The sequence below is a fragment of the Pongo abelii genome, chromosome 20 (genome assembly GCF_028885655.2).
Source record: "Pongo abelii isolate AG06213 chromosome 20, NHGRI_mPonAbe1-v2.0_pri, whole genome shotgun sequence".
Taxonomy (NCBI): Eukaryota; Metazoa; Chordata; class Mammalia; order Primates; family Hominidae; genus Pongo; species Pongo abelii.
In genome coordinates, this window is record NC_072005.2 from 19,627,467 (window position 1) to 19,645,696 (window position 18,230).

An 18,230-nucleotide genomic window follows, 5' to 3' on the forward strand; every position below is an offset into this window, starting at 1 on the left:
AGCTGGAAGCCACCAGTGGATCTGGATCTGTACTTGCCAGTTTTGGGGTCTCAACTAATACACCCACAAACTCAGAGGCCTATCTGGCAGGGCAGCCAAAAAGATGGTTTCTTGTTATATTATCACAGTGTTCCCCTCGGGAGCTTGTCTGCACCAAGAGCTGCCTGGAGGTGTGTATGGAACTTAATCCGACAGTAGATAGGTCCTTCAGGAAGAGTGTGCTCTCGAAGTAATGGTTTGCAGTTACTTACAGCTTTTTGCTTTATAAAAGTACGGTGGGAGTCTCTGCTTTATAAAAGTACGGTGGGAGTCTCTGTGCGGTAGAAACTTTAGAGCCAAAAAACTTTGGGCTTGATCCTGATTCTACCACTTGCTGGCATGTGACCTTAGAAAAATAGCCTAACTTCAAGTGGCCTACTCTTTCTGAGCCTCAGTTTCCTCAAAATTAAACTCAAATCCTCGTTTGTGGGCTGGTTTGTTTGTAAGCATACAGCAAGCGGCCAGATCGTTGTAGATGCCTAGTAAAGGTAGTTGTTAAAGAATCATATTTAGGAGCCGGGCACGGTGGCTAACACCTGTAAACCCAGCACTTTGGGAGGCTGAGGCGGGTGGATCGCCTGAGGTCAGGAGTTTGAGACCAGCCTGGCCAACATAGTGAAGCCCTGTCTGTACTGAAAATACAAATTAGCTGGGCGGTGGGCGCCTCTAATCCTAGTTACTAGGGAGGTTGAGGTAGGAGAATCGCTTGAACCTGGAAGGCGGAGGTTGCAGTGAGCTGAGATCGTGCCACTGCACTCCAGCCTGGGCAACATAAGCGAAACTCCGTTTGAAAAAAAAAAAATCATATTTAGGCTGACCGTTTCTCTTGAGATTGGCACCTGAGTTTGGACAACAATCTGTGGATGTTAATACTGCCCAAGAACAAACCAGTTGACACTGGGCCAATAAGGCTGGGCATGTCTGAAGGCCAGTGATCTGGAAGTTCCTAGATTGGTTGATTTTTCCCAGTGAGATCCCTTAGTTCATTCTAGCTTTAACCCCTACAGCCTCACCTTACTGTACTCTCCATATGAACTTGAAGTGCCTCAGGAAACATGATGGGGTAATTGGGAAAAAGGCTCAAACTTTGAGCTCAGGTGATCTGCCTGCCTCGGCCTCTTAAAGTGCTGGGATTTCAGGCATGAGCCACTGTGCACGACCTATTTGTTAGGTTTCTTTTTCCTTTCTTTCTTTCTTGCTTTCTTTCCTTTCTTTCTTTCTTTCTTTCTTTCTTTCTTTCTTTCTTTCTTTCTTTTTCTTTCTTTTCTTTCTTTCTTTCCTTCTTTCTTTCTTTTCTTTCTTTCTTTCTTTTCTTTTTTTTGAGACAGTCTCGCTCTGTTGCCGAGGCTGGAGTGCAATGGTGCGGTCTCAGCTCTTTGCAACCTCCACCTCCTGGGTTCAAGCCATTCTTCTGCGTCAGCCTCCCGAGTAGCTGGGATTACAGGCGCCTGCCACCATGCAGGGCTACTTTTTGTATTTTTGGTAGAGATGAGGTTTCACCATGTTGGCCAGGCTGGTCTCAAACTCCTGACCTCGTAATCTGCCCGACTCAGCTTCCCAAAGTGTGGGATTACAGGCGTGAGCCACTGACCCCAGCCGTTAGGTTTCTTAAGTGGCTAGGTGTTCTGAGAAGAGGCATAGCATGGGCACAGGCAGGGACCTGGAGTTGAAAACAGCCAAGTGAGTTCCCTTGACCTGAGGAGGTTATGCTCTTCTAAAAGTCAGAGTTTGAGCTGATCACATTGGCAAGAAAAGTCCAAAATTGCTTCCAAAGGTAGAAAGTTAAAATGTGCTATAGTAGGATCCAAGATTAAGCTCAAAATAGTATTTAAATTGAGCTTTTTTTTTTTTTTTTTTTGAGACAGAGTTTCACTCTTGTTGCCCAGGCTGGAGTGCAATGGCGTGATCTCAGCTTACCACAACCTCCGCCTCCCGGGTTCAAGCGATTCTCCTGCCTCAGCAGGAGAATGAGTAATGTGTAATGAGGCTAATTATATATTTTTAGTAGAGATGGGGTTTCTCCATGATGGTCAGGCTGGTCTCGAACTCCCGACCTCAGGCAATCTGCCTGCCTTAGCCTCCCAAAGTGTTGGGATTACAGGCATGAGCCTCCGCACTGGGCCTTAAATTGAGCTTTCAATAAACATTTTCAATCAGGAAGCAATGATGGCCAGTGAAATCAGCCATCTAGACTCTGTAATGGTATACTGTATATGTAGACTTTACCTTCCAAAGGAGCTTCAAGAGAACAGACTTCAGGGCTGTTTCTGACCTTTTTCCTTTGAGAATTGTTATCACTTAAGCTGGTCTAAAATTCTTAATACATCAGAACAGTTTTTTGTTTTTTTTGAGACAGAGTCTCACTCTGTTGCCCAGGCTGGAGTACACTGGCATGATCACTGCAGCTTTGAACTCTTAGGCCCAAGCCATCCCCTTGCCTCAGCACCCAGATAACTAGGACTACAGGCACATGCTATCATGCCAGGCTAATTTTATTTATTTAGTTAGTTAGTTAATTAGTTGAGACAGAGTTTTGCTCTTGTTGCCCAGGCTGGAGTGCAGTGGCGCCATCTCGGCTCACCACAACCTTCGCCTCCCGGGTTCAAGCGATTTTCCTGCCTCAGCTTCCTGAGTAGCTGGGATTATAGGCGTGCGCCACCAGGCCCGGCTAATTTTGTATTTTTAGTAGAGATGGGGTCTCTCCATGTTGGTCAGGCTGGTCTCGAACTCCCGACCTCAGGTGATCTGCCCACCGCGGCCTCCCAAAGTGCAGGGATTACAGGCGTGACCCACTGCTACCCGCCTTATATATTTATTTATTTGAGATGGAGTCTCGCTCTTGTTGCCCAGGCTGGAGTGCAGTGGTGTGATCTCGGGTCACTGCAACCTCCGCCTCCCGGGTTCAAGCAATTCTCCTGCCTCAGCCTCCTGAGTAGCTGGGATTATAGGCATGCGCTACCACGCCCAGCTAATTTTTGCATTTTTAGTAGAGATGGGGTTTCACGTTGGCCAGGCTGGTTTCCAACTCCTGACCTCAGGCGATCCGCTTGCCTCGGCCTCCCAAAGTGCTGGGATTACAGGCGTGAGCCACCACACCTGGCCAGCTAATTTTATTTTTTAACTTTTGTCTCACTGTGTTGCCCAGGCTGGTCTCAAACTTCTGGGCTCAAGGACTTCTCCCACCTTGGCCTCCCAAAGTGCTGGGATTACAGGCATGAAACACTGTGCCCGGCCTAGAACAATTTAAACTTACTTTCGGCTGGGTGTGGTGGCTCACGCCTGTAATCCCAACATTTTGGGAGGCTGAGGTGGGTGGATCACCTGAGGTCAGGAGTTCACTAACATGGTGAAACCCCGTCTCTACTAAAATACAAAAATTAGGCCAGGCGTGGTGGTTTACGCCTGTAATCCCAGCACTTTGGGAGGCCAAGGCGGGTGGATAACCAGGTCAGGAGTTTAAGACCAGCCTGGCCAAGATGGTGAAACCCTGTCTCTACTAAAACTACAAAAATTAGCTGGGCACGGTGGCGGGTGCCTATAATCCCAGCTACTTGGGAGGCTGAGGCAGGAGAATCGCTTGAACCCGGGCAGCAGGGGTTGCGGTGAGCTGAGATTATGCCACTGCCCTCCAGCCTGGGCGACAGAGTGAGACTCCGTCTCAAAAAAAAAGCAAAAATTAGCCAGGCATGGTGGCCCACACCTGTAATCTCAGCTACTTGGGAGGCTCAAGCATGAGAATTGCTTGAACCCGAGAGGTGGAGGTTGCAGTGAGCCGAGATCATGCCACCGCATTCCAGCCTGGATGACAGAGCCAGGCTCCATCTCAAACAAACAAACAAAAACCTACTTTTTTTTTTTTTTGAGATAGGGTCTCATTCTGTTGCCCATGCTGGAGCTCAGCGGCAGCAGTGACACAGCTCACTACAGCCTCGACCTCCCAGGCTCAAGCCTGCTAATTTTTGTATTCTTTTTTGTAGGGACGGGGTTTTGCCATGTTGCCCAGGCTGGTCTGGAACTCCTGGGCTCAAGTGATCCGCCCGCCTGGGTCTCCCAAAGTGCTGAGCTTACAGGTGTGAACCACCTCGCCCAGCCAATTTTTAAACTTTCACTGCATTTTCAAACTTTAGCCTTTGTATTTAACCTCTCAAATTGTCTCTATTCAAGGTTACCTTTTTGACCTAAAATTGAAATAAATATCTTAGTCTTCCCAAAACAGGAGTTGGTTAGATATGGACCTGATTACATGGGCATGTGAGAGGGCATGGTTATTATTATCAAGCTGTGAAAGAGAAAACAAACTAGAAGGGCACTCCACCTGTGTTTTTTAAATAACTTACGGGCATTTCACTATAAATGGGGGGTTTGGGGAGTATGCATCCTGTTAGGAAAACATTTGGGAGGAATGTTTTCCTAAGTTGGCAGATCTGCCATTTAACAAATGGGGAGTAGGGTGTGAAATCGATGCCAAGTTTTAAAAATACGTTTTTCTGCATGTCCAACTAAGGATATTTATTAGACCGATCATGTGACTAACACTCTTTCCCTGCTTGGGGGGTTTGAATAGGCTGATTTCCAGACTCGAGGCTGTCATATAGCCTTTTTGTTTTTCCTGGTAGTTTTCTGAATTTTTTTTTTTTAATCTTTAATTCATAGAAAACAGTTTACTTCCATCCAAATTAGGTGGGAATTTTTTTAAACCATATGTAGACACAAAAGAGATATTCCTTGCCAACTAGTGACACATGGCAGATGAAGACAGAGTGGGAGATACACTTCCGGTTCACGACAGCACTTCTGAGCAGTTTGTGCTTAACCCTTTAGGGGAGCATTTGTGTTCAGAACCCTGGAATAGCAGGACAATGCCAGGGCCACACAGAGACTCAGTCTGGAAAGAGCCTGCCTAACTGCAGATGGAGCCTGAACCCTGCGCTGCAGAAACACTGAGTGTAACGAATTGTGGTTAGAGACGACATTCAAAACAAACACACGTTGACAAAGTGGACCATCCCTAGAGAGCTGTTTTTCAGGGAGCTTTTCAGCATAAACGATGGTGATGGGGACAACGGGGGCTGCTGACCCATGTCCCACAAACTCTTGATCTAGTGTGAGAATGTTGTGAATGCAAAGATGACTCTTGTAGCAGTGGTGATACATTGGAAGTATTGTATTTTTCATAAAGCATCACTGTAAGACTCCCTATAGCTATTTTCTGGTCCCTCCCTGAAGAAAGAATCAAGAGTATCAAAGTATTAAGGAAATCAAAATCACTTAATAATTAATCTTTTCTTTTCCTTTCCTTTCCCAGCCGATTTCATTGTAATCTCACCATGTAAACATGGATTTGGGGTGAAATAAGAAACTTTAAAATGATCCTCCCTTAGAGATTGTTGTTATATTGTCCCTAAACTTAATGAAAATAATTTTAAACTTTAGAGTACTAAGAATGCAAAGTACAGAAAGGAGGGCCCGATGTGGTGGCTCCTGCCTGTAATCCCAGCACTTTGGGAGGCAGAGGATTGCTTGAGGCTAGGAGTTTGAGACCAACCTGGCTAACATGGCGAAACCCTGTCTCTACTAAAAATACAAAAATTAGCTGGTGTGGTAGCACGCGCCTGTCGTGTCAGCTAGTCCAGAGGCTGTGGCACAAGAATCACTTGACGCCAGAAGGTGGAGGTTGGAGTGAGCCAAGATGACGCCACTGCACTCCAGCCTAGGGCAACAGAGCGAGACTCTGTCTCAAAAAAAAAAAAAAAAAAAAAGTAGTCAGTGTTCGTTTTTCATAAAGGTGATTAAAAGAAAAAAAACTTGGCATTCTTTTTTTTTGAGAAGGAGTCTCCTTCTGCCGCACAGGCTGGAATGCAGTGGCATGTTCTTGGCTTACTGCAAGCTCCGCCTCCTGGGTTCACGCCAATCTCCTGCCTCAGCCTCCCGAGTAGCTGGGACTACAGGCGCGTGCCACCATGCACAGCTAATTTTTTGTATTTTTAGTAGAGACAGGGTTTCACCGTGTTAGCCAGGATGGTCTCGATCTCCTGATCTCGTGATCCACCCTCCTTGGCCTCCCAAAGTGCTGGGATTACAGGTGCGAGCCACCGCGCCCGGCTGATTCTTCAGTCTTTCTTATGAATACATTTTCTGCATTGAAATCATTTTGTGTCTTTCAGTGGCACCAGCCTGTCAGCTTCTGGAGTATGTGCCTGTAGGCTTCTTGGGCTCCAAAACCCTTGGGAGGAGTGGTGTCTCAGTTGTCAATCAGTGTTTATCACATAAGTCATCTTGTATGTTGTCCACTGAGAACTTCAAATAAATTTTCTGATTGAAAAAGTACAAAAAAAAGGAAAAGAAAAAGGATAGTACCTTGAACATTCAGTAGGTGATGCTACTCTTTTTCAGTAGTTTCATACTAGTTTGGAGCCTTTGGCCAATTTCTGCAGACATAAACATGGAATTTGGCCCCAATTTCTTTTCCTCAGTCCCTCAGTTGTATAGGGACAGGCTCAGGTGGTGTTTAAAAGTTTAAGAGTACACTTGAAAGATCATTAGTCTATTTTTGCTGTAGTTAAGGTAGAAGGAGGCCTAGCTATTATTAGTGGGGTTTGGTCTGTGAAAGACAATAAAGTTTAAAATGAATTTGGAAGTTTTTTTTTTGTTGTTGTTGTTTTGAGACAGGGTTGCACTCTGTCACCTAGGCTAGAGTGCAGTGGCACAATCATGGTTCACTGCAGCCTCAAACTCCTGGGCTTGAGTGATCCTTCTGCCCCAGCCTCCTGAGTAGCTGGGGCTACAGGCATGTGCCACCATGCTGGGCTAATTTTTTCTTTTTTATAGAGATGGGGTCTTACCATGTTGACCCGGCTGGTTTCAAACTCCTGGCCTCAAGCAATCCTCTCACCTTGGCCTCCCAAAGTGCTGGGATTACAGGTATGAGCCACTGTGCCCTGTCTGGAAGAAAATTTTAACTAAATAACAGGTGTTTTGAAAGTACAGTATTGGGCCGGGCACAGTGGCTCACGCCTGTAATCCCAGCACTTTGGGAGGCCAAGGCAGGCGGATCATGAGGTCAAGAGATCGAGACCATCCTGGCCAACATGGTGAAACCTTATCTCTACTAAAAATACAAAAAAATTAGCTGGGCATGGTGGCGCATGCCTGTAGTCCCAGCTACTTGAGAGGCTGAGACAGGAGAATCTCTTGAGCCTGGGAGGTGGAGGTTGCAGTGAGCCGAGATAGCGCCACTACACTCCAGCCTGGTGACAGAGCAAGACTCTGTCTCATTAAAAAAAAAAAAAAAAAAAGTACAGTATTAATTAACAACTGCTATCACTAAGGTTTTTTTTTTTTTTTTTTTTTTTTGAGATGGAGCCTGGCTCTGTTGGCCAGGCTGTAGCGTAATAGCGCGATCTTGGCTCACTGCAACCTCCGCCTCTTGGGTTCAGCGATTCTCCTGCCTCAGTCTTCTCAGTAGCTGGGATTACAGGCGTGCACCACCACGTCTGGCTAATTTTTGTATTTTTAGTAGAGACGAGGTTTCACCATGTTGACCACGATGGTCTGGAACTCCTGACCTCAGGTGATCCACACACCTTGACCTCCCAAGGTTCTGGGATTACAGACGTGAGCCACTGTGCCCTGCCAGCACTAAGTATTGACTATCTTGTTTTCAGAGCAGAGAGAAAACTTTTAGAAAACACGGTTCTAGCCCTAGTTGTTTCTTAGAGTTTCTTCAGCTTTAGTATGGCATCTGAAGGTGATTGCATCATATTTCATAATCACCCAGCTGAACTGTTTGCTGTTTAGTCCAGCGCTGGGCACTGAGGCTAAAAGATCTTTAATCCAAACAGCCTCAGCATTCACCCAACCTGAGCCTATGGGATCCCAAGCAGGTCTGGATTCACTGTCACTTACCATCTACCCACCTGGCCCTCTCTTCCTATGACAGACAGAAATAAACCCTGTAGCTATTTCACCCCACCTACATACCCCGCACCCCTCCTACTCCCCGTCCGACTTTCCTGGCTGAGAAGTTGGCACTGCCCTCTGGAGCAGGCCCTGTCACCAGTGCACCCCTCAGTCCACAGGGGTGTGTCATTAATATGTTGCAGTTGTTGCCTCCCTCTTAAAAAAAAAAAAAAGGGTGGTTGTCACCCTGGTGACTCACAGGGCTTGCCAGCTCAAACTCTGGAATCTGTATATCCGTCTCAAGTCTCAGGTCTCCCACCTGACCACACATTGCTCTGTTTGTAGTTAATGAAATTGACATTAATCAAGACCCAGGTGAGGAGCAGTGAGGTAATAATTTGCTTGTATGGCTTTAATATACATCATCTGATTAATCATCGTAGCATGAAGCAGTTCTTAAAATATACAGCCACCATGTTAGGGGGAAAAACCCGGATAGTTGCCCTAAACCAACCTTGCGCTTGCGATCAGGGAGCTCTCTGAATTCCTGTAGGGAGTCACCTGTTTGAGAATAAGACTGTTTTGTTTGTTTGGTTTCTGAATTTGAACATTTGAATTTCTTTGTAGCAAAGCAAAGCAAATTAGTGACATAACTGGGTCAGGGAAAGTGATTGGGAGTCAACAGTTTGTATTTTGTATCATTTTTAGGTTGAATTCTCTTTTGGCCTAGGGGAGGTTGTGCCAGATGTTGCATTAAGTAGTGGGAAGATTTTGGGGGGCAGGGCGGTGTGTGTGGGGAGGTGGGAGGTGACGGGGTGGAATAAACTACAAAATTGACAATTGTATGTAGAACTCAACACAGAATTAGGAGCTTTTTTGAACTCTGTTTAAGGGGACATCCAGCAGAAAAACAATTTTTTTTTTCTTTTTAGAAAAACAATTTTGTAAAATTTGTTCTACATGAAGCTACATGAAGTGTTTTTCAGGTTTGCGGTTGAGACCCAATTATTGTTGGGCGTTACATTGATTTTCTTTTCAAATGAAGTAGAATAGAAAATAACAGTACAGGCTGGGTGCAGTGGCTTACGCCTGTAATCCCAGCACTTTGGGAGGCCGATGCGAACGGATCACGACTTAAGGAGATGGAGACCATCCTGGCCAAGATGGTGAAACCCCGTCTCTACTAAAATACAAAAAAAAATTTGCCAGGCGTGATGGAACGCTCCTGTTAATCCCAGCTACTGGGGAGGCTGAGGCAGGGGAATCCGTGAACCTGGGAGGTGGAGGTTGCAGTGAGCCGAGATAGCGCCACTGCACCACTCCAGCCTGGCGACAGAGCAAGACTCCGTCTCAAAAAAAAAAAAAAGAAAGAAAAAAGAAAAAAGAAAACAGTACATTGCATGTGGTAAATTTATGTTTGGTGAAACTTTTGTTTCAGTTGTACATATAGATGTATTAGGGTACGCGATAAAGCACGTCACCACCACTCTTCAGGAGTCTATGTGTCTCATCAGGAATCGTTTGTTTTAAAACAACATGAAAAGAGGCGGTTTTGAGGATTCCTCAGAACCTGATTTTGGTATTGAGAGCCTTCTTGTGGTAGATTTTCCATGAACTTGATATTTTCTCTATTGAAATTGTATTTCGCTTTATGTAGTTTAACATCTCCAAAGTCGATTCTCTTTCAGGCTTTCAATCTGTCTCCTGTGTTTCCTCCTTGGCACTGGAGAGGGAGAGGTGCAGATTTGCTTTCTTGAGGGGGTTTCACCTTCTCCCTGAGGCACGAGGGCAGATTGGGAGGTAACTGGAGAGGGAGAGCAGTCGTCCCCAAGCGTCTTGAGGTGGGTGGGTCTGGAGCTTTCTTTGTAGAACTCTGTTCACTGCACTGGAGAAGTGATCGTTCAGCCGATCCACACCCCGCCCTCCCCACAGACACCAGGGCCGAAGTTCCCAGAGAAGAGCTTCCGCGTGACGACCCCGCGGGGGTGACATTCTAACCCGCGTTTCAGAGGCAACCCTGAGTTGCTTGAGGTCGCCCAGCTCAGCTGGCGCGAGGTCAGCAGTGAGCGCGTCGTGAGTCAGCCTTGGGTGCGGCCCGCCCGGCTCTGCCGCCGGTGAGTTGGCCACGACCCTTCGGCCTGCGGAGGGCGCTGGGACTCGGCGGGGAGGGAGCCAGCCGGAGCCCGCGTGGGAAACCAGCGCGCCCAACGAGGTGTCGCGTGGGAGCGCGCCGGAGAGGGGCGGTGCTTCCGGGGCGGTACCGGCCTGCCCCGCCCCCTCAACCCAGGGGCCCGCCTTCTACGCCCGGAGCCCCGCCCACGAGCTCCTCTCTTCTCGTCAGGCCCCGCCCCTCGGTCGCCGCGCCCCGCCCAGCCGGGCGCGGGCGGGCGGCGTCGCCTTTAAGAGCTCCCCGGTGTTTTGGGGGCCGCGGGCCGGGCGCGCTGACCTGGTGCGCATGTCCCGGGCGGTGACGCCGGCGCCGGGCTCCATGTGTGCGGCCGAGGGGCGCATTATCTGGCCGGCGGCGCGGGCGGGCGGGCGGACCGGCGGAGCAAGCGCCGCGGGCCCGGGCGGCCCCACAGGCGGAACGAGCGCGCGCGGCCCGGCGCCCCCGGCCCCTCCGCCGCCCGGACCCGCGGGCGACCCCGGACCCGCAGCCCCCCTAACCTGCGCGCTGCCCTAGGGCCCGGCCGACCCGCGGCCCGGTAAGTTCTGGACCAAACTTGGCGGGGGGCGGGGGCCGGAGACGCGCGGCTGAGACTGGAGCGGCGCGGGCCGCGCAGGGTCGGGTCCTCGGGGGGCTGTGAGGGACCCCTACATGAGCGTGGAAAAGTGAGAGCGAGCGAGTTCTACTCCTTGTATTCTGGGAGCGTCTTCTTGCGCTGCCCTGGAAAGTTCCTCGCCCCGAGGCGGCCCGGGCACGTGGGGGCCGGGCGGGGCGGGGGTCCCGGAAAGTCGCGGCGTCGCCCCGTTTCCGTCCTGCGCTTCCTGCGGGGTCGGGGGAAGGGCTGGGCCGCGAGGCGTCTCTTCCGAGCGGTCGGGACGGGTGGAGGCGGCGGGAAGACAGCACGTGGGCACGCGGGGCGGGGGTCCCGCTCAGGGGCGGGGGTCCCGGGCGGGTTGGGCAGCAACGCTGAACCCCGCGGCGGCGGCGGCGGCGGCGGATCCCGTGTCAGAATAAGAGTCCCCGCGCGCCCACGCCTGGAGGGCCGGCCCTCCCCCAGCTCGCGCCCTTCCTGCCTGACCCCCAGGAGCCGCGGGACCCTTCCCCCTCTCTGATCTCCGGCCTTTCGCAAGGCCCGACACTTTAAATTTGCCTCCCCATCTAGGCGGTGGCTCCATTGATTTCTTTTTTCCCACCTGGAGTGGGTCGGCATCAGTGACTAGACAGCAGCAGCTGGCCTTTTAAAGGGATTATTGCCAAGAATCGGAATTGATCACTTCAACAAGGAAAGGCTTACGGGCAGGGCCCAGGCTGAGAGCCTGACGGACACTTGGATTGTGCGCACACTGGGACCCAGAAATGAATGGTGACCCCTCCCTTAAGAAGTGAATGACAACCCTTAGTTGCGTGTTTCTGCCCTGAGAATTTTGCACAGGGCAAAATTTTGTAGGTCTGATTGAACGTCTTTAGGTGTATAGTTCATCCTTATCTTAAGAGCTTTGGATTCTTTAGATCAAAGTCCGAGTGAGTCACTTGAGCCTTTAATTTTCTCTCTTCCTACCGGTTTACTTCTTTCAGTTTTCTTGGAGTACATAGTGCTGGTTACATCTCTGGTTCTGTGTGCCCATTCACACAGTGACACCTCCTGGCTGTGGCAGCACAGAAACTGAGAGACAGACAGTCCTCTGTGCGGGTGTCTCAGTCTTGGACTGTAGTCCTGTTGACTGACTTACTCTTCTGGTAGTCGTTACAAGTTTTCTTTTAAACTAGATTACATGAAATAATGTTTGCTGGCACCAGTTTGTTAACATATGCTAAGCAGTAGTTTGTCAGACCTGACCACAAGCTGTGGAAGGCTGATAGCTCGTACTAGCCCTCGGGTTTGAGTGCCTACTGTGTGCTAAGCTCCCCTGCACAGACATATTCAGTGCCCATAACAATCCCGTGGGGAGTAGGGGAGTATTATCTGCGCTTTACAGGTGAGGAAATTGGGGTTCCTGGAGGCCAGGCGGCTTGCTCAAGGCCTCTTAGCAGAGAGGCAGAGCCAGGCAGCCCGTACTTGGTGCTCTAGAGCCCACAAATGCTGCAGTTTGCGAACCCTAGCGAGCATTTCCCTGGCGCTTCTAAAACACAAGGCCATTTTCTTGTCCAGGCTCCAGGGCACCTCTGTTTGCGGATGTAGGGGATAATCTGGTGACATGGGGACACCATGCTAGCCCTGCTTTGTTCTAGTGGAGCAGCGTTACCAGTTGGATTTTAAGGAACTGAACCACAGAGTTAGTTGCTACTTTGCATTCGCTTCTTCAGCTATGGACTCAGAAAAGTTGGCCCTTTTCTAGAGGAAACAGTTTATAGGATGTGGGAAATTTGCAAGGGATTTTCTGTATCCTCTGTCTTCACTTATTCCCTCCCCTCCTTCATCTTTCATTTCTTATTTGTCTCATAAAATTCCGAAGCTGGTTTTTATGAAGATTGCTTCTCATCTTGGAAGGGCTATAGAGAATGGGAAGATTTGGAGGCAGTGTGTTTTGTTTCTTTTTTCTTTTTTTTTTTTTTTTTTTTTTGAGACAGAGTCTCGCTCTGTCATCCAGTCTGGAGTGGCACGATCTTGGTTCACTGCAACTTCCACCTCTCGGGTTCAAGCAGTTCTCCTGTCTCAGCCTCCCAAGTAGTTGGGACTACAGGTGTGTGGCACCATGCCCGGCTAAGTTTTGTATTTTTAGTAGAGACGGGGTTTCACCGTGCTGGTCAGGCTGGTCTTGAACTCCTGACCTCGTGATCTGCCCACCTCAGCCTCCCAAAGTGCTGGGATTACAGGCGTGAGCCACCACGCCTGGCGGATGCATTGTTATTTCCACTCAGATGACATCATTTTTTAAAATGTCAAGTCATCTCTATTAATGCAGTATCATTTGGCAAATCCTATAATCTTATATTTTGATAGTGAGGGAAAAATATAATGCTACTTTCAGTAGGAAAAAATCCTGGAAGGATTTGTACCAGAATGTCAATAAAGGTCTCTACATTAGGATTAGCAATAGTTTTTCTTTTTTAGGAAACTTTTTAGTGTCTTTGTATTTTGCGTGTGTGTGTATGTTTTTAATGAGGAAACATGTTTTAAATACTCTAATTTTCAACTCTTCAGTAGCTCCTCTGACTTGTTTTGCATCATTTATTTTCTGAATTTCTGGCATTGCAAGTAGTGATTTCTAGATTGATATATTCAACAAATATCAGAGTGCATACTGTGCCTTCGACACTGCTAGGAATCCCTCCTCAGTAGAGTTTATAGTGAGATTAGTGGGCCAGGAGTCGTAATTAATCTCATAAACATGGGGAAACTTACAGGGATCAAGGAGAGAAGGACACTGTGACCTGGTGAGCCCGAAAGGGCCTTTCTCCTACTGGGATCAGAGAACAAGTAGGGGGACCCTCTTGAAGGGGATAAGGCAAGGGCTGGTGCAGTGAGGCTCACAGCCGGGACCTCTTTGGGTCTTAGCAGATGACTAAAGGATGCCTCTGAAGAATGTGGCTGGGAAAGTTGTAAAGCCATTCTTGAAATGTTGGCTTTTTTTTTGGTGTTTGTTCTCTTGGGAGAAAATTAAGAATGACCAGCAGAGTCTTGGATATATCAGTTCCCAACAGAGACAAAAATGTAATGGCCCTTACCATTGAATTTGGTTAAGGACCATCATTAGCATGTACTGACACCTCAAAGCCTGGGCAGCTCAGATGCTTGTCTGGAGAACTACCTGCTTGGACTCGGGGTGTTTCTGTGCCATCAAATGGAACAGGCAGGGCTATTTTCTCTAGACCTTCCCCCCCATAATTGAGTTAATTTATGCTGGTTGTAGAAAACTAGGAAGATTATGAAATAGGTGAGTGGGTGAAGTCTTCTCGAGCAGCTGTCCTGGGGTAATAGAGCATCCCTGGGATTTCCTTCTAACCCTTGTCTGGTTGGGAAGTGTGGCAGAACCAGAAGAACAAGTTGGCAGTGTCATAGTTTGAGGCTTACAGAACTATGCTGCCTGCTAAGTGTGGTCGTTTGTTAGAATGGATGCTTTTGAGTTATCTGAGCTGCTTCGGGAGGTGACTTTCCACAGTCTGGCCTCAGACTGTGGGTCTTTCAGGTTAACAGGACTTAAGTGCTAACTGTGCAAAGGTATGTCTTTGAATGGAATTAGGAAGGCAGTGTATTAAGAAGGTTGAGATAAAAAAAGACGGATCTTGAAGTGGTTGGTGGTTGCAGCGAGGTGGAAGTAGTGAGATCCGTACTGTCAGAAACAAAGGTACCACTGGGGACAGATCCCGCTCGAGCATGGGTTCCCCAGCATCCCCGCAAACAGGGTCTGGGACTTTCTTGTCAAGAGAGTGTCAGAGCGTTGGCTTCTTGCCCCTCCCCCACCTTGTGCTTTCCAGACTATATTTGTGACCTCTTTTTGTCTGTTGGAAATGTAGGTTAGTCTTTTAGAAGACAAAGGAATTTACCCTAATAGAACACCTTCAGGTAGCCTCAGGAAGTGATTGGGAATCCACGAAACCCTCTAGGTGTGGGAGAGAGGGGCCCTCAGTGAGAATGTCACACGTTTGCACCGGTTTGCACAGTTGCCAGGGTCCCTTGCAGCTCCTCTGTACGCTGTACCCCCTTTGTCTCTCCTGAGCCTCCAGAGGCACCTTCACAGGTGAGTTTGTCAGGGAACTTGCTTTTCTGTCTGATTCCTGATTTTAGGGTTCCTTATATGGAAGGGCTGAAGACCTGCAATTTCTGAGGATGCTGGAGGCTAGCTTCTGAGATAGGATTTGCTGGCAGGAGATGAGCAGTACTCTAAAGGGGGGCTCCCAGCAAGTCAAATTGGGAGTTTTTGGGACAGGGGGTGGGGGATGGGGGGTGGTGGGTGGAGTGGTCCAGGCTTCAGGGCTTTCCTGCTGCTTGGCCTCAAAGATAGTAGCTATGCCTGTGGGGAGGGGTGTGGCTATGTGGTACAGGATTGGGGAGAAATTCCACTTGTTTGAAGGATTTGTTGAAGAATCCCTCAGCTATTCCTCCTGCAGTTCCGTCTCAGGACCTGGCGCTGCCTGGCCTGCCTTGCCGGTTAGATATTCTGGTTTGAACCTTGAAACGTAGCCTAAATAAGGTGGTGCCTTCAAGCACACACTTTAAAAATACTGCTGCATTATGGTGGCACAGCAGCTCCTCCTGTGCCAAGGAGGCCACTTTGAGTCTAGGGGGCACCTGCTTTTTGCCAAGTGTGGCCATGTGCCTATTGCTGAGCAGCCTGCCTCTAGTGGCATCCAGGACAGCCCTGAGTTTGCCTCAGACAGCCTGGTGTGAGCTCTGCCCGGCCACTTCCTAGCGAAGGACCTTCTTGAACATCACCCCTGTTTCCCATTTCTGTCAAGGGGGTACTTACTATCTCCTGTGGAAGGCTGTGTTGGGAGTGAGATAACAAGTGCAAATGATTGACCCCAGCGCCTGTGTGTTCCACACGTTGGAGTTCAGTGAGTACTGTTATGACTGTAACAGATGAGCCAGAGTTCACAAGCATTAACAACTGCCCCACCTCTTCTTTAGGGGACGACACCACGCTCATGGCAAACTGTCACTGTCTGCATGCCCCCTTTGGAGCCACACTGGGGTGCATGCCTCAGCTTTGTGCCCCAGCCTATTCCCCTCTCTCCACGTTCCTGAGAAGAAGGCAAAGTTCCCCACAGGGGGTGATACTTGCCATAGTCACTTTGCTCATTATTCGGCAGCTGGGACCCACCCCAGCCTTTCTGATTTCAGACTTTGTCTATTTTTTCTCCTGCCTTGGGGCCTTCTTGATGATACTGAATGCCTGGGTTGGTTGTGCCCCAAGCCAGGAGGCAGCCTCTTTCCTGGCCCAGGGCTTGCGGAAGCCAGCATCCGGACTTCCATCTGTGAGATGGAAAGCCATTTGCCAGGCAGATCTGTCATGGGAGCCTTCCTTAGAGAACTGAGAGGGGTCCCTGTCACTGAGTGGACTCTGGGTGGAGGCTGGAAGTAGGTGGTTTGATGGTACTTGCAGTGGCGTCTGGGAGCGCCAGGGTGAATCTCATCCTCCTGGACTTGCCTTCCAGACTGACAGCTCTCCAACCAGCTTGGAGTTGGACAGACCTGGCTTTGTCACTGACGATATGCAGTTTACCGCTCTTCAGCGTTGGGTGGGTCACCTGGTCACCTGGCCTCAGCTTTCTTTTATGTTGGCGGAGACAGCATCTTTGACCTAACAGGATGCTGTGAGGACAAGTGGAAAGTGTCTGCAAGCAGTCAGGGGTATTCCAGCCTTTGCCTCTCCATTTACCTCAGAGCCAAAAAGCTTTCTCCCCCCAGATGTCAACTACACAGTGATTCTTGAACACCTCACATCTCAGTTATCACATATAATGTAACACTCAGATTGAGGAGCTTGGTTTTCTTTATAACAGAATCCCGCTGCAAGCTAACAATTTGGAGGCCTAAGAGTCAGGTCAAGGCCGGGCGCAGCGGCTCCCGCCTGTAATCCTAGCACTTTGGGAGCCTAAGGCAGGCTGATTTCTTGAGCCCAGTAGTTCGAGACCAGCCTGGGCAACATAGCAATCCCCCATCTCTCTCTTTTTTTTTTTTTTTGGTGGGCTGTCTCAGGCCGCGTTTTTTTCTCTCTTTTTTTTTTTAAAATTTTTTTTTTGAGACGGAGTCTCGCTCTGTCGCCCAAGCTGGAGTGCAGTGACGCGATCTCAACTCGCTGCAAGCTCCGCCTCCCGGGTTCATGCCATTCTCCTGCCTCAGCCTCCCAAGTAGCTGGGACTACAGGCGCCCGCTACCATGCCCGGCTAATTTTTTGTACATTTAGTAGAAACGGGGTTTCACCATGTTGGCCAGGATGGTCTCGATTTCTTGACCTTGCGATCCACCTGCCTCGGCCTCCCAAAGTGCTGGGATTACAGGCGTGAGCCACTGCGCCCGGCCAATCCCCCATCTCTTAAAAAAAAAAAATTAGCCAGGTGTGGTGGCACGCATCTGTGTAGGCCCTGCTACTCGCGAGGCTGAGGTGGGAGGATCGGCTGAGCCCTGGAGGTTGAAGCTGCAGTGAGAGGAGATCATGCCATTGCACTCCAGCCTGGGTGACAGAGTGAGACTCTGTCTTCGGGGGGGATAAAAAAGGTCTGATCAGATTATCTGGAAGGGATGTGAAAAACCCTGTGGCCCTAACTCTAGAAATAATACCAACTTAACATTTTCTCCAGTCACAGCCATTCTGTGCTATTAACCTTTGAGTCAGTGGCTGTGAATCTATACTCAACACATTCTTACCTTAGAGACCGCTGCTTGCCCTGACCTTGGAGGTGGGCAGGTTTTAGGCCAGTAAAGTAGGCCTCCAATTTATGATGGATTGACTTAAAATTTTTCAACTTTATGTTGGGTTTATCAGCGGTAACCCCATTGTAAGTCGAGGAGCTCCTTTTGATTTATAACAGTTTCTCCTGAACGCGGATCCCTTTCGTACCATGGTAAAGTTGAGAAATTTTAAGTCGAATAATTGTAAAATGGGACCAATGGATGTGTTAAATGCATTTGATATTTTCTACTCCCAGTGGGGCTGCATTCTAATAAACCCATCGTAAGTTGAGGAGCATCTGTCTTGTTGTTGCTGGGGTTTCAAGTTGGTGGATTTTGGTGATAGTGACAGCAGATTTTTAGTTCTCTTGTGTGTTAGCACAGGCTCACTCTGCCAGCAAGTTTTGAAAACTGCTGCTACCACCTTCATTCACATCCGCTGAGGAACATTTTTCCTTGTTGCTCAGTGTGGCTGGAGAAAGTAGGAGAGTGGTGAACTGAATTCTTGGTTTGAAGGCATCGATTGAATTGGTTCAGTCACTCATGAGACCTGTGCTGTTCTCAGGACTTGCGTATCATTGACGGAACACCTGAACTTCGTTTTCTGTCGTCTCATGTAGTGTCCCTGGGTTTGCTGAGGGTTCATGCCCACCCCCTTCAGTGGTGGTTCTTTCAGAAGATTCTGTAGTCAGCTCCTTTCCTAGGATTCTCTCATAGCCACTCTAATCCAGGGAGAGTTTGCTGGTGTGTTTGTTGTTTTTGTTTTTGTTTTTTTGAGATGGAGTCTCACTC

General features: G+C 48.8%; 1 protein-coding gene across 14 annotated transcripts in view; it reads left to right on the forward strand.

The window, feature by feature from the left end:
• GATAD2A (GATA zinc finger domain containing 2A) overlaps nt 1-18,230 on the forward strand; it is a 121,517-nt gene that overhangs the window by 9,804 nt on the left and 93,483 nt on the right. For 4 of the 14 annotated variants that reach the window (XM_024236482.3, XM_054538770.2, XM_024236479.3 and 1 more), the window contains exon 1: nt 10,468-10,643. The exons of 8 other annotated variants lie outside the window; for them this stretch is intronic. The gene's annotated coding sequence lies outside the window, so the exon portion shown is untranslated. Of the gene's footprint in view, nt 1-10,299; nt 10,644-18,230 lie in introns of those variants that run through there. 2 more of the 14 variants (XM_024236481.3, XM_024236486.3) reach the window with 1 other exon arrangement.